The sequence below is a fragment of the Pleurodeles waltl genome, chromosome 3_1 (assembly GCF_031143425.1).
Source record: "Pleurodeles waltl isolate 20211129_DDA chromosome 3_1, aPleWal1.hap1.20221129, whole genome shotgun sequence".
Lineage (NCBI taxonomy): Eukaryota > Metazoa > Chordata > Amphibia > Caudata > Salamandridae > Pleurodeles > Pleurodeles waltl.
The window spans coordinates 704,344,133-704,365,346 of NC_090440.1; the positions used below are offsets into that span (position 1 = coordinate 704,344,133).

Genomic DNA, 21,214 nt, shown 5'->3' on the forward strand with positions numbered 1-21,214 from the left:
ACAAAAAAAAAGCGATTTTGCTCAGTTTTTTGGTCAATGAAGGTCACCGAGTGTTTAAATATTTACCTAAGGCATGTGATCAAGCTGGGCAACCTATAGATGTGTTTGTTGAGGCAAGACATAGATTGGAACTGAGATTTGCAAAGGCTGAAAATGTGGTTATGCGTAGATTTAAATTCTACACGCAGTCTCAAAAAGAGGGAGAATCCATAGACGAGTTTGTTACTCGTTTGAGGGAGTTGTCTATTAAGTGCAAGTTTGGCCCCATGACGGAAGAGTTAATTAGGGATCAACTTATAGTGCAATATAGAAGTAGGAAAATGCAAGAAAGGTTGTGGGCTGCAAGAGATCCAAAGTTGAAAGATGCTATTGAGATCGCTAAAGTGGTTGAAGAGTCTGAGTCATGTATGAAGTTGATGGATAAGAGGGAGGTTAAATATTCTGATGACGTGACATGTGTGGAGAGTGAGGTTGCAGTTACCTCCAGAATGTGGGGAGGAAAGTCGGGTAAAGGGATGCCAGGCGGTAGTTCTTTTGGCAATAAATTGTGTTCTAAATGTGGTAGTAGATATCACTCTTCTGATTTTAAGAACTGTTTCGCCATTGGGAAAGAGTGTAGACGATGTGGACGTAAAGGGCATTTTGCCAGAGTATGCAAGGGAAAGGACGTATCCAAAGGGAAAGTAGCTGTGGTGGTTGATGAGGGAGAAAACCCGTATGCCTGTGATGTGGTTGACAGGATACTATGCGTATCTGAGTCTGACACTAGTCTAGTAGGGGTAAGAAGAATGCAAAGGCCCAAAGCTACGTTCATTATTAGGAATGTGCCTGTTGAATTAATGGTGGACTCTGGCTCTTTATAAACCATTATTCCGAAGGAATTGTTTCTTCTCAAGTGGCCGTCGACTAGATTATTACCCAAAGACATTAACCCGGGGGGGGGGGGGGGGGGGGCACCAAGGAGAACAAATTGATATTATAGGATACATGCTTGCAGAAATAGCCTTTAAAGGGAGGATGGTCATGGGCAAAGTGTACATATCGGAGTCAGGTCCTCCTATTTTGGGTTGGCAACATCAGTTTGATCTGTGCATTACGATTAATCTGTGTGCTCCCAGTCAAGTTATGGTTATTGGTGACACTACAATGGACAATATTTTGTCTGGTGCAAAGAATGTGTTCAAAGAAGAAATGGGAGTACTAAAAGGTTATGTTCATGAGATCAAGTTAAAGCAGGGAGCTGTCCCTGTGCAGTACAAAGTCAGGAAGGTGCCAGTATCAGTCAGAGGTGAAGTCAAAGCACTTTTAAGTGAAATGCTGGACAGTGGGGTGATAGAACCTGTGGAGGCCTCTGAATGGCTTTCGCCTATTGTTATTTAAAAAAAAAAAAAAGATGGAAAGTTAAGACCTGGAAGTGTGGACTTGAGGGGTTTGAATCAAAATATTGTGACAGATAACTTTCCTTTGCCCAATATTAGTGAATTGGTTTTGCTATGCAAAGGAGCTAGATATTTTTCTAAGTTAGATCTTAAACATGCTTATCATCAGATAAAACTTCATCCAGCATCCAAAGCGCTCACAGCCTTTGTTACCATGGAGGGGACATTTCAATTTACCTGGATGCCTTTTGGTTTAGCATCAGCTGCAAGTGTTTTTCAAAGGATGATGAGCAATGTCTTCAAGAGTTTGCGGAATGTTTTATTCTTCCAAGATGATATACTTGTTTTCGGGGATTCCATTGCTAACCATATTGTCACTCTGAAAATGTTGTTGGACAGACTGTCAGAGTGTGGCTTGACATTGCGGAAAGAGAAATGTCAATTTCTTGTGAAGGAAGTTGAGTACTTGGGCCACACTCTATCCGAACTTGGAATCAAGCCTAAGAAAGATCTCTTGGAGGCCATTAGATCTGCACCGGCACCTAAGGATAAGGATCAGCTCAGATCTTTTTTAGGCTTAGTGGAGTACTATTCTAAATTTGTGAAAAATTTTGCAAGCAAAACTGACGATCTGAAGACTTTACTACGCAAAGGAGTGAGTTTTGTGTGGGACAAGGCGCAACAACAATCTTTTCTTTCTATAAAACAAGCTGTGTGGGGTGCTGGTATTTTGACACCGTTCGATACTAAGAAAGATACCATCATTACGGTTGATGCCAGTGCCACGTGAATAGGTGCTGTCATGTCCCAAATGCATGATTCAATTGAAAAGACAATTGCTTTTGCTTCACGGACTTTGACGACCACGGAAAGACATTATGCGGTTATTGAACGTGAGGCATTGGCTGCAGCGTGGGGTGTGGAGTACTTTCGCACATACATTTGGGGTAGTTTGATCACTCTACGCACAGATCATAAACCTTTGCTGAAGATTTTGTTGCCTGGTGGTACTGGCAAAGGTTCAGCGAGATTAGCCAGACTGGCTTCACATCTGCAGGAATATAACTATAAAATTGAGTATATTCCTGGTTGGAAGAATGCTCAGGCTGATTGCTTGTCACGTCTGGCACTTGATTGGCGTATAGTTGATGAGCATGAGGTTTTGAAGAGTGAGCGCGAAGGTGCAGTTGCTTCTGTATTTTTTTTTTTTATATATAACTCATGAAGGACATCTGGGGCAGACTTTTACAAAAAAAAAGGCTCAGGATGGAGCTTTGGTGGCCAGGCATGGACAGTGATGTGGTATGCTGGGTAGAAAGGTGTAGCGAGTGTATTCAGAGTGAAAAACGCCTTAAAGTTGGGTTGGGGCACATGCCTGGCCACCAAAGCTCCATCCTGAGCCTTTTTTTTTGTAAAAGTCTGCCCCAGATGTCCTTCATGAGTTATATATAAAAAAAAAGAATTGACACCCATGGGTGGAACTATCTTGTCTCCACGTAGAACCATTTTACCATTCACCTCTGAAAGTTCATCTAACACTTTGCCATATGGTCGCACCAAGGGAGGAAGAGTACTTTCTCTTCTACCACCTTTTCTAATAAGGTCAATTACACACAATAGCACATTGTCCTCGTCCATTGCTGAATGCCACTATTGCTCACTCAAGATTCCGCCCCTCCAATGAGTAACTTCACATACAGAAGCAACTGCACCTTCGCGCTCACTCTAAGACTTCAGGATTGCTTTGGGTTGGTTCCCTTTCAAATGTCATTTTCAGGCTACTCACCAGACAGTCTGTGCAAAGTGATGGCTCTCACAGTAGGCAGCAATGGGGCTATTGCTGAATAGGAATACCCAAAGCAGGGGCAAATTTAAGTTTGAGATGTCTGCACCTGATTGTTGTCACCCTCTATTTAGAAACTTCTTCATTTTGAACAGAAGACACTGCAGTCCCACGCCTCAACCCCGAACCATCTACAACATGGCAGTGGTAAGAACAAACTAATTAGCAGTCTTTTGCTAAGAAGACATTGTGGACTTTCTAAAGGTAGTCCTGTCTTTATCCACATCACTTCAGTGTTTAGGTGCGCATTCTCCAGCCACAGAAACACTGGCAATATACTGACACTGTCTTAGGAAGATATTTTTATCCCCCACTGTGTGCCATGATGAACCACACCTACAGTCCACCTCCTTCCCCTCCCCTCCTCATACAGGAAATGAAACCAGACCACCGAGGAACAGGTCATCAACACCCTTAGCAACTCCCCACCTCTCCACGCCACAAACGCAAACATCTCGGCACGGAATTTCCACCAATGGATCTCTGAATGGGAGAACGCCCTTGCGCCACGCCGAATGACCTTAGGTAAACACAACATCAAGAAGGCCAGCTGGTTCTCCCCCGCACTCCAGGAGCACCTTCAAACGGCTAGAAAAAAGATGGAGAAACAGCATGTCCCAAGAAGACCTTGTGGCCTTCAAATCCATCACCAAACCCCACCACAACCTCATCAGATCCACTAGGAAAGCCGCGCAGCAGGACCGTATCAGTGTCACTGCACACAATACCTAAGAGCACTTTACAGTGGTTAAAGAGTTCTACAAACCTCAATCAGAAGCTGTAAACATCCCTCCATCTCAGGATCTCTGAAACAGACTAGCCACTTTCTTCTATAAAAAAAATCAAGGACATCTAGGATAGCTTTGGACCCTAGGGCACTCTGAACCCACCAACAACCCTCCAGCTGGGATCCTCTAAACCTTCATGATCCTGCACTACTGGACCCCCTCACCAGAGACAAGTCCAGCGCCATCACAGGCAGCATGCACACCGGAGCCCCTACCGATCCCTGTCCCCCATCACATTTTCAACAAACCCAATACCTCCATTGCACCGAGCACCGCAACACTCTCAACTGCTCCATGGAGATGACTACCTTTCCCGAGCACTGCAAGCATGCTGAGATCCACCCGTTCCTGAAGAAACCAACGGCCGACCCCCTGGTTCTCAAGAATTACCACCCCAGCTCTCTGCTGCTTTTCCCAGCCAAGGTTATCAAAAAGGCCATTAACACACAGCTCCGCAAACACACTGATGATAACTACATCCTGGGCTTCTCCCACTCAGTTTTCAGGGGCAACGACAGCACAGAGACTACCCTCCTCGCCGCCACAGATGGCATCTGCTCTCCTTGACAGCGGCCAAACAGCAGCCCTCATCCTACTGGACTCATCAGCCGCCTTTGACACAGTCTCCCATCACACCATCTGCTCCAGACTCCACGCAGCCGGCATCCGTGGCAAGGACCTACAGTGAATACGCTCCTTCCTGACTGGCAGAACACAGAAAGTCAGACTCCAGCCATACCTGTCAGAACCTATGGAAATCAGCTGCGGAGTATCCCAGGACTCCTCCTTGAGCCCCACACTCTTCAACATCTGCATGGTCCTGCTCGCGTCCATCACCAGAAGCCACGGACTGAACATTGTGTACTATACTGATGACACCCAGCTGATCATTTCACTGACGAAAAACCGTACAACTGCCAAGAAGAACTTCCACAACGGGATGGAAGCCACAGTGCCTGCCTTAAGCTCAACTCAGAAAAGACAGATCCTCATCCTGGGACCCTCCACATCAGCCTGGGACGACTCCTGGTGGCCTGCTACACTCTGCAGCTCCCCTACCCCCAACAAACCATGCATGCAACCGCAGCAACATCCTGGAGTCATCTCTCACCATGATCCACCAAATCAACTATGTCACATCCTCCTGTTTCCACACACTCCAACTTCTCCGGAAGATCTTCTAATGGATCCCAAATGACTGTTGCAAGACCGTAACCCACTCCCTGGTCACCACCAAACTCGACTACGGCAATGCTCTCTACACCGGCACCGCCCAGAAGAATTTGAAGAAACTACAGCACATCCAGAAGACCTCCACCACACTCATCCTGGACGTACCCTGCCACAAACACATCACCAGAAACCTGAGAGATCTCCACTGGCTTCCCGTCAAAAAAAAGGATCAACTTCAAACTCCTCCTCCACACATACAAAGCTCTCCACAACCTGGGACACACTATCCTCAACCACTGCATCACCTTCTACTCCCCCACCACACCTCTCTGCTCAACAGGCACTAGCCACCGTACCCCGCTGTAGTGCAGGTTAACAAGGATAAAAGCGGTGACACATCACGAAGGGTTACGGTAAAGGTGAAGATTTATTTCTCCTTGAGAAGTAACCATAAAGAACCACGGCGTCTCTGCTGTTCTGACAATAAGGCAGTTGGTTACCGCTTCGCCCTCAGGCAACCAGAGACACAATTCTAAAATACACAAACAAACTAGCTTGCATTGTGACATTTCAATTGTTGTGATGCAAATTGTGTTACTAAGAAATAAAAGGCAACAACTGAAACTTACAATTAAACAAACACTACCCCCACGTACGGAAGACCTCGGCTGGAGGAAGATCCTTTGCCTACCTCAAAGCAAAGAGCTGAAACACCTTGCCTCTCCACCTCAGGCAGTCACCATTGTTACTAGGATGACCACTCGTCCGGACTGCCCATAATTTTGCCCTGCCGTCCGTTGTCCGTGATGAAAGGCTTAACGGACGCCATTTGTCCGTAATTTTAGCTTTTCACCAAAAGGACAAAGGATGACAGGGCGAAATTACGGGCAGATTAGTTTCCCCAGCTAGAGTGGAAGGCAGGGGGTCTCCTGTGCTCGGAGGGAGGGACGGGCAGACAGATAAGAAATAGACCTTCTTGCCAGGGTATCTCCTTCCCTAAACAAATGCAAATGTGGGCAACTGTTAAATCTGCAAATGGAAAGGGGCTTGAAAACCTGCATCCACTTTAACCAAAGGAGTCACTTGAACCTTTCTGATGGCAAATACATTTTCTTTTAGAGAGGTACTGCAATGGTGTTCCAAGGTGAGTTGTGGAGTGTGTGGTTTTAATGGAGTGTTATAAAAAACATTTTTGTACAAGGTAAAAAATGTATATTATTAAAATCTGTATTTGAGAAGCACTTTTTTTATTTTATCACAATGTATTTGCACATTTTGTAGCAGCTCATATATGATGTAATTGTATTTATAAAGTGTTTACTATCCCTGAGGAGGCGTTGAATGCATGTTTAAAATAAGGACACACATTCACAGTTCTTTCCGGGCCTCAGTACCTCATAGAACTAACAAACATTGGCAAAGCCAATAGGTTTAGTCTACGCAAGAGTTATTGGCTTTGCCAATGTCTTTTAGCCATGTTATACACCAGAGTGGCTGATGTTCATGGCTAAAAGTTAGTGGTGTGGTGTAGTGGTGTGGAGTGAAGTGGAGTGGCATAGTAGCAGTAGCGTAGAGCCCAGTGGTGCAGGGTACAGCGCAGTTGTTTAGAGTGCACTGGCATAGAGTGTAGTGTTTAGAGTGTAGTGGCATGAGTGGCGTGGGACAGAGTAGAGTGGCATAGTGGAGTAGAGTGGAATACAATAGAGTGGCAGAGAGTGCAGTAGTGTAGAGTGGTGCAGTGGCATAGAGGGCAGAGTACACTTGTGTGGCAGAGTGCAGTGGCGTAGTGTAGAGTGGTGCAGTGCAGAGTATAGTGCTGTAGAGTGCAGTCGCATAGAGTGGAGTGATGCAGAGTAGAGCGGCATAGAGTGCAGTGGCATAAAATGCAGTAGTACTGTAGCAATGATCACAGTGAGACACAAGACAGTAAAAAGGTAAAAGACTGTTTATGTCTTATTTCTCAGAGTAGATGAACCCACGACATGAAGCACCAGCTGACAGTAACTCTCCCATCCCTTCCAGCACTTGACAACCAACTGCCTGTCATAAGCTTCCATGGAATCTTATGACACATTTGGAACACGGTGACAAGAAACTATTTAAAGGCACAGCATAAAGAAACACATACTAAAACAGATACTACATCACCTTCCCCCTTTAAAAGCTAACCAAAAAATAAAATGATAAAATACAAAATAAAACACTATTCAAATCTTAAAACATAGTAATACAAAAACTTTAGAATTCGCTAATACAATTCAAAGTCTTTAAATTTGCTTGGCACCTTTACCTGACGGACACCCACGGATCTCGTACTTGAACATAGAGTGTCATGTAACTTTCCTGCCATTTGATTACATGCAATACCTCTACTGGCGAGATGCTGATTATTTTGTGGTGAGAGAACAGAATTATCATCAACACATTTAAAATCCTGACAAACATCAGTGGAAAGCATAGAATCTTCTGGATGTTTTGCTTTACAAACATTTTGATAAAGGTGAGCCTGCAAATCAGAAATAGGAACCACACTATCTCTGTTCCACCACCCTTTCCCTTGTAACAAAAGTGATGTTTTTGTACTTTCACAGGGGACATGAACTTTGTTTCCCCCTTTAAACATTTGTTGTTTTTTTTCCATTAAAACCCAATTACCTACTTCTATTTTAACTTCGCGAACATTATTCTTTTTATCATAATGGTCCTTCTGTTTGATCTGTTTAACTAGTGCATTCTTCCTAATAGTCTCACAATCTATAGCAATGTCATTACTATTAGTGGCTAATCTCAACCACTGATGAATAAGTTTAGATTTAGGATCTCTGCCTCGAAGCACTCTGAAAGGAGAAAATTTTGTTGTGGAATGAGGAGTTGTTACATACGCCCAGATTTTTTCTTTTCGAAAAGTTTCCACTTCAATGTTCAATGAAACGGCAGTCTGAATACCTTCTTTCAGTATACGATTAGCCCGCTCTACTAAGCCATTAGAAGATGGACTATATAGAGCCACTTTTATGTGTGAAATATCTAGACCTGTCAAAAACTCATTCATTTCTTTTGAGACAAAATGCATACCATTGTCTGTGACAATATAGCGTGGAGAACCCTCAATTTGAAAAGTCTTCTTTAAAAAAATCAATAGCTGTTTTCGTACTAGGTTATTCAACAAAATCGTAATAGATCCATTTTGAAAAATAATCTACTAGTACAATAAGGTAACGTTGTTGTCTCGGAAGAATAAGGAAAGGACCAGAGTAGTCTAAAGCCATCTTCACCCAAGGAGATTCAGGCATCTCCACAGGAAATAAAGGTTTGTGTGTAGTTTTCCAATGTTTGTCCGAAGCAATACACTGAGGACAAAGTTCAATAAATTGAGAAACTGCTTTGTCCATACCTGGCCACCAAACATGTTGTTTAAGTTTTTTAACAGTGGCTGAAATTCCTAAGTGTCCCTCATGTGCCATTGAACACAAACGTTTCCTTATTGCAGTAGGTGGTACAATTAAATCTTTGCGTACACATATTTGATTTTCACACGACAATTCAGATGCCACTTGTGCAAAACATTTGAGATCACCTGAAAGTGACTTATCTTGAGGCCAACCCACATTTATGAAATGTAATACTTTTTTTAATACTTCATCCTTATCCATAGCCTCCAACCACTCTTGTTCAGAAATAATACCTTCACTGCTTGATATTACATCAACAACAGCTACAACACATTCTTTTTCTTCGCAAATCTCACTGTGAGCTTCCCTGAGAGGTAAGCGGGATAAACAGTCTGCCCTGAAGTTCTTTCTACCTTGTATATACTTGATCTTAAAATTGTACTCTTGTAATTTGGACAGAAGTCTAACTCACCTCGCAGAAGCTTTTCCCAAACCACTACCACTTAAAAGAAAAACAAGAGGCTTACGATCTGTAATTAATTCAAATGATGTACCCCAAATGTAAGTTTTGAATTTCTCCGCCCAAGAACATGCAAGAGCCTCTCGTTCAATGGTACTGTATTTCATCTCTGCTTCACTGAGGGACCTAGAAGCAAATGCAACTGTGTTCTCTTTATTATTAACCCACTGTCCAAAAACAGCCCCCAGCCCCTTCAAACTAGCATCAACGGATATGAATGATTTATACTGAGAATGATAAGGCTGCAACATGGGTGCATTAATAACTAACTCCTTCATTTCTTCGAAAGCCTTGTTAATTTTTGTGGACCATTCAAATTTAACCCCTTTTTTGAGCAAAGATGTCAAAGGTTGTACTAACATGGCATAACCCGGCACGAAACGTGCATAATAGTCACACAACCCAAGAAATGATTTGAGAGAGTCTTAGTCTGTGGGCGGAGGTGCCAACTTAATAGCCGTCACATTGCAGGCCTTAGGCTTGATGCCCTCACTAGTGATAGTATGGCCTAAATACTCAACTTCCTGTAGCATAAACTTGCATTTATTCAACTTTACTGTCATGCCACACTTCATCAGAGTACTAAAAACTTTTTCTAACTTAGCGACATGTTCCTCAATAGTTTCTGTGAATACCAGAATGTCATCCTGGAAATCCTGGATTTGTGTGTCATGGCCAAACAAAGAATCCATAAGTCTTTGAAACACACTGGCAGCAGATGCCAGACCAAAAGGCAACCTTAAATACTTATAGGCACCAAATGGTGTCACAAACGTAGTCAAAGCCTGAGACTCTTCACTCAAAGGTACCTGGTGATAGGCAGAGTGCAAATCTATTGTGGAAAAGTATTTTGCATTACCCACCATCTCCTGTATATGTGCCAATGGATGGCAGTCTACAATTATATTGTGATTCAATGACCTGAGGTCAACGCATAACCTTAAATCCCCAGAATGTTTCTTGGTCAAAACAATTGGAGAAACCCATTCCGAAGAATCAGTAGGGGCAATAACCTTCTCCTGAACCAATTTGTCTAAAAGTTTTCTTAAATCAGCTCTGGCACTTAAAGGAACAGGCCTCACTTTATGTGTGATGGGTACGCCATCTTTTTTTAACTTAATCACATGCTGAAACCCCTTTACATTGCCAATGTTATCCTTGAAAACAGCTGGAAATGTCCCCAATAACGAATCCACTATATCACTGTCTGATGATAAATAGCAAACAGGCATATCACCAAGAACAATAGGTTCAGTGTGTCCAGGACGCAGATGAATGCCAAGTCTTGCTAAATCTTTCCAGCCAACAATGTCACGACCTTTAACTGCAATGTAAATTTTTGTTACGACATTCCTCCCTAAACATTCCAAAGTTGAAATGAAAAACCCAAATAAGTCCACATCTTGTTCACCAAAAGCTTTTGGATTTATATCAGGTGAAATAAGACACGTATCAGAAGGCCAATACTTACGAAATGTCACATCACCTAAAATCGTTACAGGGGCCCCAGAATCTGCCATAACAGTAATAGATTTCGCATCAATAGTTGCTTGACAAAAAGGCCCTTTGATTTTCTTGTCAGGAGCCAAATTGATATGATTCAAATCATAAATGTCAATGGTTAACAAGACATTAGAAAATCTATTAAGGCAGTCTTGGAGATGATCATCATTGTCATTAACATTCACGTTACTAATCTTCATCTTGTTACCATTACCTGAAGAACTCTTACAACTACCTGGAAGTGACCAATTTTCGGACATCGTAAAACATTTTTACCTAGTGCAGGACATGCGGGAACATTTCCTAAATGATTCCTTGAGCCACATCTGTAGCACACAGAACCAGAACCCCTCTTCCCTTTAAAAACTTTGTCGATTGCACAAATAGAGGAGTCATCAACCACTAGGTTGACTGGAGAAAGACCTTCCTGGTTACCGCTGCCATGTGCACTCTGACCAGAAAGTACTTGTGTTGTTAGGATGGATCTCTCTATGGCTCTAGCAATGTCTATTGTTTCTGATAAGGTAGGGATTCTGCAGGTCAAAAGACGTTCTTGGACTTTCTTCGAATAACAGTTGAAGACAATTTGGTCCCTGATGTAGATATCCACATTATTTTAAAATTCACATCTAGACGCTAATACCCTCAATGTAGCAATGAACTCCTCCACCGACTCATAGCTGGCTTGCTTGGCTTTGAAACAATTGTGTCTTTCCAAGAGAACGCTAGGTTCTTCTGTATATTGTTTGCCCATACGGGTTTTTGCCTCCAAATAAACATTCCAAGCAGCCTCATCACCATCTGGCCTAGGGATAATTGGCAGATTGTCAAATACTCTTTGTCCAGCAACACCTAAATGGTTGAATAATAACGCCATTTTCCTAGCAGGTGAATAGTTAGTGGCATCAATGGCTGCTAGGTAGTTCTCAAAAATCCGGAGCCATTCCTTCCATTTAATCTCAGGTTTGCCAGCTTGCTGCAAAAAGGGAGGTGGTTGTACAGCTCCTTGTACTGTAGCCATTGAGTTAAAGCACAGAGGATAAATAAGGATCTCCACAATCTGACAATGGTTGCCACAAAGCCTCCAACAACACGTGGAATCCTTCAAAGGTTTTGTTCCAATGAGAATACTGCCATCGGTAGTTGTTAGGTAAGGCTGCTGTCACTAGTTGCTAGGGAAGCTTGCCAGCAAGAAGACTGCTGTCACTTGTTGCTAAGGAAACTCTGGAATCCTTCAGAGGCTTACTCAGACCGAAACAATAGTGGGTACTAGGCAACGTGGAATCCTTCAGAGGCTTGTTCAGAGATAAGCAATAGCATGTTGTAGGCAACGAGGCCTCACACACTCAGAAACTGAAGGAAAGCAGCTTTTTTTTTTTTTTTTTAAGGAAACAAAATAGCTGCCCTGCTATTTTAGACAAAATTAGCCTCACTGATAGCCAATGCTTCCCAGGGACGGTTTATTTCCTCAAAGCAGGAAGTATTCTTTCGTCGGTGGGTTCAGGAAAAACGTAGCCCCACTTCTGGTACCAAAAATGTAGCAATGATCACAGTGAGACACAAGACAGTAAAAAGGTGAAAGACTGTTTGTGTCTTTTATTTCTCAGAGTAGATGAACCCACGACATGAAGCACCAGCTGACAGTAACTCTCCCATCCCTTCCAGCACTTGACAACCAACTGCCTGTCATAAGCTTCCATGGAATCTTATGACACATTTGGAACACGGTGGCAACAAACTATTAAAAGGCACAGCATAAAGAAACACATACTAAAACAGATACTACATACTACAAGTACATAGTAGATTGGTGTACAGTACAGTGGCGGAGAGTGCAATGTTGCAGAGTAGAGTGTCAGTGCAGTGATGTAGAGTGGAGTAGAGTGGCACAGAGAGGAGTAGAGGGCAGTGGCGTACAGTGCAGTTTTTTTAGAGTGCATTGGCGCAGAGTGCAGTGGCATAAAGTGGAGTGGGGTAGAGTAGCATAGAGTGCAGTGGAGCAGAGTGGCATACAACAGAGTGGCAGAGAGTGCGGTAATGCAGAGTAGTGCAGTGCCAGACTGCAGAGTAGACTCTGAGATAAATGTAGAATCCCAGACATACACTCTAGTGCTGTTGGACTACAGACAAGTTGTGGGTTCCTCACATCCTGACATTAGGTGTGAGATTGTCACCCACACCATCTGCCCTCCCTCTTTAATTTTTTTTCTAGGTTGAAAGTCCATGGTCGGTTGGGATAAGCCAGATGTTTTTGTTCAATTTGTTTAAACTAGCATAAGGTTAATTACCTTAATGTTTCTCAAACTGTTTGCCAGGGGTTTTAAAATGTACAGAAACATAATCAAACATTTGCTGTTACTTTCTCTTCAAGAAAGATTGGGTAGGTTTGAGTAGTGGGGGATGGCCTTGCCGCAGTACTGAAGGGCATTCATTTACTACTGAACAAGGACATAATGTGACACCTGAATACAGCATACCAGGAGGCAATCAGAAAAATAGTGCTATGTTAAAAAAAGAGTAAATAAATGCACTGACATCGTAGTGAGGCATGGCCCCTCTTGCGTGTGTCTGTAAAAACTGACGTTTGTTCTTGAATTTTTGTCCTGAATTTTGACCCTTTGTCCTGAATTTTTTAAAGTCCTGTTTTGCATCAATGCCCAGGTGGTCACCCTAATTGTTACCTCAATTCAGGAAGGACCTTAAGACCTGGCTATTCGGCTGAAGCACAGAGTACTAACCCCCCACAGCACCTTGAGACCCTTACAGGTGAGTAGTGCGCTCTACAAATATTTAATTGATTGATGTAGAGGGTTATCTCTCTTTTGTGAGCTGTCATTCGCCTTAAAACCGGGTTTATCCTCCAACATGCCAAATGTTTGCTAGGTTCCAGCAGAACGGAAATACTGTGGGGGAGAACTTAACCAACGGGCATAAAAAACGGGCAACCTCCATCTGAATTCGATGCGATTGCCTGCTGCTCATAGCTAGCTTCATCCTCCTAAAAGTAGTTAGAGGTTGAAGAAGAGGTTATCCTGAACATGTCAGCCTGATCGGCCTGAGTCGGACCAATGAGCAATCTTGATTTGTGAGACCACTGGTAGACATACATCTATAGCATACATGCTCCAAAATTCCTAATCCTGTAAAATAACGCCAGCTGGCAATAGCCTACATATCACGATAAAAGGGGAAATCTTACACTTTGCCGGTGTCCGCAGGAGCTGCCTGGCGTGCCTAGTTGCATCAGCTATCAACACAAAAGAAGGACTATTTGCTGCGACGCTCCGCCTTTCTGGTAACATGGAAAAAGTACTATATGCTGAAGGAGCGTTCACATATGTATATATGGCGCCTCTGTTGACTGAGGTTTCAAGGAACACTAATGCGCGGAGCGTGGCTGCAGCACCATCTCGCAGAAGTGCTACTTTAGAGTGTAGTCACATGTGGCGCTTAGTGCCTTATTAGATTGGGTTATTCGAGCACTTTTTGGCTGCGACTGCCATCATGGTTTTGGGATGGATAGTTATACGAACGTAACGAGCCATAGAAATGAACGAAATATAAATTGGTTCGGAATATTTAGTGCACCATCCCGCGGAAAAAACACCACTCAAAGAACAGCAGGAATTTTCAGTATGAAATCCTCAATTGCACAAGCGAAAGAAAGGGTTTTTCCTTTCCATCTTGAAAAGAGACCTTTGAATTACCAACTCTTTCATATTCCGTTCCTAATTTTCACCATTCCCGCTCTAAGATGGAGGAAGGAGGTGTCAGGCTGTCCTTCGTTTATGCCTATGCCATGCGTTTGCTTGAATTCTCTTGGAATCAGCGTGGTCTGACCAATGGGAAGCGCGAGCCCGGCAGTTGATATCGCTTTAGATTCCCGCCCATATCAAACTTCACGACGTCTCAGAGGATAGAGTGAGTAAGGAGAGGCAGGGCAAGCGGTTTCTTAGTGTGATAATGTAATCTACATGCAAACACTGAGAACCAAAATTAACATGCTATGGGTGTATGGTGAAGTTGGTGCTGATATTTTGTGCTAAGGCACATGGGAAATTGGGAATGTCTATTGAGCTTACTTTCCAACGTATTAACTTGCCAAGTAAGTTAAAATCATTATTAGATATTTCTGGTGATGCCAGTCAATGTAGATTAACTTTTTTTAGTGAGTACGTTTTCCGTAGTAACTGTTTTCTGGGGTAGTTGTTTTTATAGAATGGTTAGTGTGAAATAAAAATAATGCATTTTTTTGTTGGTAAAGGTAAGTCTGATGGAGTATCTGTCTGGAAGGACAGCCACTGAATGATTTGGGAGTGAACGTTTTGAGCATTGGACCCAATGAATGAGTTTCGGTGCTGGTGGCCTTCCTATTTCTCTCTCGTCTCTCCCTGTGCTTGCACCCCTTATGAGATTTCATGCTTTCTCTTAGTTTAATGTGTTTAAAGTCGGTGATTTACGCTCGTGTAATTACAGCGGTATCCACCCATGCTCGCAATATTATGATAATCAAAATAGAAATTTGGGTAAAGACAGATATGCCCTAAATAACCGCCGTGTACTTCAACGGTGTGAAGTGTTTTGCTAAATATAGCATTTAGAAGTAGATGGAACGCAGAAGTTGTCAACACATCGTATTCCCAAAAGAAGCACACGAGAACTGCAGTGTTGCCGACGAAAGCATTGGTTTCAAATGCACCTGGTGATGACTGCAATATTTGAAATGGAGGAGTAGTGCACTATGCACTGTCCGGAACAGGCTGTAGATGCAGGTGAGTCGCAAGCCTGCCAATTCACATTAAAACACTCGCGTCATAAAGTAGAGCTAGGCCAAGAGGGTGCAAAAAATGCTCATATACCCCTTCCTCAGACTGAAACCTTTCTCTTAGCAACGTTAAAACTGGGTGACTGGTATGTGTGCCCTAAACCCAGACTTCTAAAGGGCCTCACTTGCCAGCCTACACATTGGTAAGCAATTTTCAATTGACCATAAAGTAAGATTGCCATGTATATACGTTTAAGCACGAGCAAAGCAGCTTGTTTCAAATATGCGATTCAGCATTTAAACGACTTATGTGGTCTGCAACCGCAGTTTATGTAAGAGTTATGAGAATGTTACTATGGACACTGCTAGCTGAAAAGGATTGTTTCAATTCAGAAGTGAGGCGATCAGAGATGTCTCGCTGGTAGACTGGATAGGGTTCTGTGGTATTTGCATGAACCTATAAGTCACTGTACCACAGAGATGTTTTAAATATTGAAACCCTGTATTTTTCCTCCTTTTTGGACAGTACATAGTTTATAGTATTCTGGAGTTGAAGATTTAAATGACCAAACCAATCAGTCCCGAGGACGAAATGCTGGCAACACATTTACATTTGTTTGGATACGTTTATAGAAGCATTCTGTATTTATTTAAGCTAAGAAACCAAAGATGTGTGGTTGTTTGACTTAAAATAATTTGGTTGTGGATGTTAAATTTTTACGAATGTTTTCACAAGCTTAAGGAATCCCAAGACAAAGCAGTAATTTGCTTACATTTCTGTGTACAGTGTCCACACCTGTTCAGAGGGCCACGGGGCAAGCAGGAGTTAATGGGGCAAACTGTAGAGATTGAGGCCTCTTACTCTTGACGTCCCAGGGCCGACCCTACTATGGATCTTGAGCAACCGAGACAAGTACCTCTTTCAGTAATTGACTCTGGTAGTGCGGGTCGAGCAGTCCAAGGCTTCTCGGGCGGAGGTAGACACAGGTGGGTGAACACAGGCTCACTGCCAGTCAAATACTTTAATGAAAAAAAAGCATCTTTATACAACTACAAAGTAGAATATGACATTTATAAACTATACTCAGTCCCCTTAGGTCAGGCCTCTAGTGCTTAATAGGTGGGTTGCTGAATTCCATTCCCCTCCACGTAGCCGTAATGGTTATTCCCTATAGGCAACATTCAGTTTAAGGCCCACCAGTAGTGCGAGTTTCAAGAGTCCCACTCAAAGTATTCCAATGCCGAGGTGTTATCTGGCAAGCAAGTTCCCTTGTGGCTGTCTGACCCGAAAATCAATCTTACCCCCACAAGCAGGATCAGAACGACTGGCGACTCTGACTGTGCCCTCTTTGTGGGATCTGAAGCTGAAGTGATTGCCTCCTATATGTCTATCACATGCTGACCAGAGGGACTGCGGTTGAGTGTCCTCGACTTCCTCACATATGATCCATTAGCGGATGAAGGGTTCTCGATGCTTCTCTGAGCCTGAGTAAGTTCCTCTGGTTTCTCCCCACAGGTAAGTGGGGGAGGGTGTGACAATCCTGGTGCCCTCGCCTGTGGCCACTCTGGTCACAATGGCAGCCCCCTTCCTCTGTTGATTGTCTTGACCAGATCACGCCTCTAGCTTTATCCTGATGGGCCCCTGTCAAATGGGGTCACCGTTCCACCTCTGGGCATGGGCTAGTGCCCAATAGGCACAACAGAAATCTTCATGGTGACCCCATCGGGCATAGAGGGTTGCCAAAGTGATACCGCACCTGAGCTATGGCTTGATAAGCATTCATCAATCTTCACGGTGGCCTAACCTGGCATGGAGGGGCCCCAACTTAGTACTTCAGAGGGCTACAGCCGAACCAACACGACAGCCATACCTGGCATATGGGGTCGCTGACTTGATACAGTACACGGACGATGGCCCGTTCAGTGCATAAATGGTCTCAGCCCCCTTCACGATGGCCCTCCTCTGGCATACAGAGGTTGCTGACTTTTCCATGTACACGGGTAACAACCCAATCGGTTTGTCAGTTGTCTCCTCACACCTTGCTGTGGTAGTCCACTCGCCAGGAACCGCCCCCCCCGAACTCGCTCCCTCCAACACGCGTCTCTACTTCACAGGGCACACACGTCTTTACTTCACAGGGCACACTGCTGTTGGCAAGCAGACTGGCTCTGGTGCTCCAGACTCCAAGGGCAGATGGACTTGGATTCCCTGGGTGATGACTCCTTACCCAGCTGGGAGACTAGCAGGCCTTGGCCCCCAGCCTTGGTCACAGGCAGAAGTCTTCCACAGCTGCTTCTCGCACAGCCATAGTGACTGCTTGATGGCTGATTATGTTTGGGGTCTCAAGCTGACTACCTTATAGTTCATTTCCAGGCCCCAAAAGTGATTTAGTATCTTTGTCTTTGAAGTTTGTTGGGGATCTGCTTGCTTTAGAAGTGCCCCGTCTGTTCTCTCTTCCTCCAAAAAGCAGTCTGTCACAACAGGAGCCACTCCAAATTGTTTGGCCCCACAACTTATGACATAGTAGTCACTAGAGATTCATACCTGGATGTCAGCCACAGTGTTAAGTTTGTCAAAAGGTTACTCCAGGACTTCAGCCCTAGTCTTCGTGATTCTGTTATCAGCCCAGTCTCCTTTATAAGATGTGCCAGACCCCCTTCCCAGTGACCTTGCTCTGAAGCAAAGTGCACCTTTGAGGTGTACTGAAGAGCCTGGCTCTCGGTCCTCCACTGTTGTCCCACCCAGGTTACAGGAATGCATTAATATACCAATCTGTATGGAGGTATTTCTCTAGCTCCTCTCTCCTCATGTTTCACCAGTCAGGCTTGGGTGTCCTAAAGTGGAACCAGAGCCTTCCATGTACTATACCATTCACAGGCACAGCTACACCCAGCACATGCATGTACAATGCACGCGCTGCCCAGAATTACATTCTTTATGTAATGTACCATTTACAGACATGTATGCACCCAGCATATGCATATAATGTGCACATACTGCACTGCATTATTTCTTGTACTGTATCACTACACCCAAACCATGTATACCGCACATGAACTTTGCAGCAATACACTGCAAACCTACATAGGCCAAGGGTGAGTTAAGTACACAGCAGCATAACTTTAAATGAGTGAGCCTGTAGGCCTGACTCCAGTGGCCCAGGTTAAAAGGACATGCAAAAAGGACCTGGTCACTCCTACTGATCATTTCACGGGGTGCTGCCACCACTGTGCTCAGTTTATATGTTGAAACAACGAGTGCTTCAACCACCCATGCCTAAACGAGGCCGGAACAACTACCTCGTTGTTATCACTAATGCCTTTACCACGAATGCCTTAACAACAATTTTTCGTTGTATAGGCATTCCTGGTAAAGGCATTAGTGATCAGCATGCATGGTTCCAGCATGCGCCCCCCTCTGACCCACCCCTAAAAATTATCGTGGCCCCCTCAACCTCCCCAACCCCCACCCCTAAAATTACCCCCTCCCCTGAAACCTAAAGCACCCCAACCCACCCCTAAAACCTAAACCCTGACCCCCCTCCCCTAAACCCTAATCACCCAGAGTCCCCATCCCTCCCCTAAAACCTAAACCACCCCAAACACCCAACCCACCCCTAAAACCTAAACCCTGACCCCCCCCGCCCCTAAACCCTAATCACCCCGAGCCCCCACCCCCAAAAAAACAGCCCAGTCCCAGCCCAACTTACCTCCTCCTTGATCGCGTCGACTCCCTTCTTCTGTGCCTTAACCACGCATGTTTGTGGTTTACACATGCATGGTTAAGGCCCTAAAAAAAGGAAGTTGTGGAAAATGAAAGCGTTGTTTCGCTTTCGTTTTCTACGACTTCGTGGTTGTTGACTCGTTTGTTCCAGGTGTTTCCCCTGTGCTCATGCTCCTTAAGGCATGGTCAAGGCAGTAGCCTTTCACCACTTTGAGAGTAGTGGTTTGAGCTCTGTCCTGGTCATGCTTGTCACGGCACACACACGCATGAGCCATGTTCGTCCATGAATAGCAAAAATCAGCATTGGTGATCCAGACATCGTTGCAGTTTGGGCACTCGGAGCAGGGGAGCATGTCCATCACCATGCGAGTGACTTTTCTATCCCAACACACAGCGTTAGCCTTAGCTCATTGCTGACAGTCGTTTTTTCTAGGAAGTTATGAAGGAAAGTCTTAATTTTATGTAAAACACTGAGGCAAGTATTATGCTTTCTTTTCCTGTCAAAATGTAATAGCAGCAGTCAAGACAGAATAAAAATTACAAATCTCAAGGAGTAAATGACAATAGCCAATGGGATGAAAATCGTAGTCCACAGAGATGCACCAATCGTAAGCCTGCTGATCCTATGGTACTTATCTTGACTGTGAATAGACCTCTTTTCTTGTGCGAGGGATTAGAAAGTATTAATCACTGGCAAAATGGAACAAATTATGCAAAAGGCCATAACAATCGACAATAGTTCTTGGCAAAACTTCACAACTCTTGAGAAGTTCTGAAGGCAGCCCTAAGCGTCTGTAGCTGAAGTGTTGAGGAGATCTGCTGAGGGTGAAGAAACCAGCATATAATTCTGAATTGGATGAACATCTTTTGGAGTAAGTTTGCGTAGGAGCCAAAGACACTGTTAGGGAGAGAGAAAGACATTAGGTTAAAGTAAAAATGTTGAGGCGGATAATACTCGCCTCCAGGTCTTTAATAAAATTAAGGCTTTCCTTCATAACTTCCTAGGAAAATCTATATTTTATAACAAGACTGGAGGCTCCTATTATGCTTGTTTAAAGCAAGTTAATCACAGAGAAGCATGTTATACAGATTTACAATAAAACTTTAAAAAACGTTATAATTTTACCAATAAGGTGATCCACAAATGTCTTTGAGACAGGAACCAGGCCAAAACGCATTAGAAGCCATAGCCCCTCTGGAAGAACTGGCACCAAAAGTCGAGGTATCAATTCCCGATAAGGACAAAACCCACTTAACACAACGGGCGAGAGTTGAAGAGGATACAGACGTGAAAGGTTTTCTGAAGGAAATAAGGAGTTGGGATGCTGAGGATGTTCTCAAATTGACTGTCTTTTTTTTTTTTTTATATATTTTCAAGCATTGGCAAACATATAATTTGGGATGGTCTGGAAAATAGGGATAAAACACTGTTGATAAATTAGTCTTTGTATGTCTATGAACTGTAAATAAGACACCTGTTGGAGTAAATTGGCAAGCTGTAAAATCAAGAGCTCTAACATCTGAAAGTCTTTTGATAGAAACAAGGCATAACAACATGGTAAGCTTTGCAGATAATGCAGTTCTTTAAAAATGTTATCAGGCCAAGATAAGAATAGGTTCAATACCCCATTAACATCCCACAGAGAACTGTATTGCGGTAGAGGAGTATTACAAAACTTTACTTCCTTTAACAGACTGCAGACAATAGGGTGTTCTCCGACTGGTTTTCTGTTAATGGGAGAAATGGCTGATCTATACAAGTTGATGGTGCGGTAAGTTTTACCTTTGCTTGCTTCTGCCTCAAGGCAATTGACAATAAAAGTTACATCTGCTGAAAGGGAATCAATGTTTTCCCATGCACCAGCCAACCAATAAAGACCATGCTGCTTTGTACGCCTTTTTAGCTCCTGGAGCCCAGAAGTGTTCAATGTAATTTGAAGCTTCTGCCGAAATAAGAGGGACTGGCTGGGAATTCCTGATATTTTCCAAGCTGAGAGAATAAGAAGATTCTCTAAAATTAAGCTGTGAAGGAGGCCAAGAGGGTTTGAAAGTAGGGTCGAATATGAAGGAAGGAGAATCGGGAAGTCTATGGACAGTTCCAGAAGAGTAGGGAACAACACTTGGGAT

General features: G+C 43.6%; 2 protein-coding genes across 6 annotated transcripts in view; one reads left to right on the forward strand and one right to left on the reverse strand.

The window, feature by feature from the left end:
- Positions 1-13,899, reverse strand: part of YARS1 (tyrosyl-tRNA synthetase 1) — a 64,578-nt gene extending 50,679 nt beyond the window's left edge. Inside the window, exon 1 of one of the 2 annotated variants that reach the window (XM_069223391.1) lies at positions 13,798-13,899. The gene's annotated coding sequence lies outside the window, so the exon portion shown is untranslated. The remainder of the gene's footprint in view (positions 1-13,797) is intronic. The other variant, XM_069223392.1, reaches the window with a different exon arrangement.
- A 508-nt stretch (positions 13,900-14,407) lies between these two features.
- Positions 14,408-21,214, forward strand: part of S100PBP (S100P binding protein) — a 464,083-nt gene continuing 457,276 nt past the window's right edge. For 2 of the 4 annotated variants that reach the window (XM_069223396.1, XM_069223394.1), the window contains exon 1: positions 14,526-14,703. The gene's annotated coding sequence lies outside the window, so the exon portion shown is untranslated. The other 2 variants (XM_069223393.1, XM_069223397.1) reach the window with 2 other exon arrangements.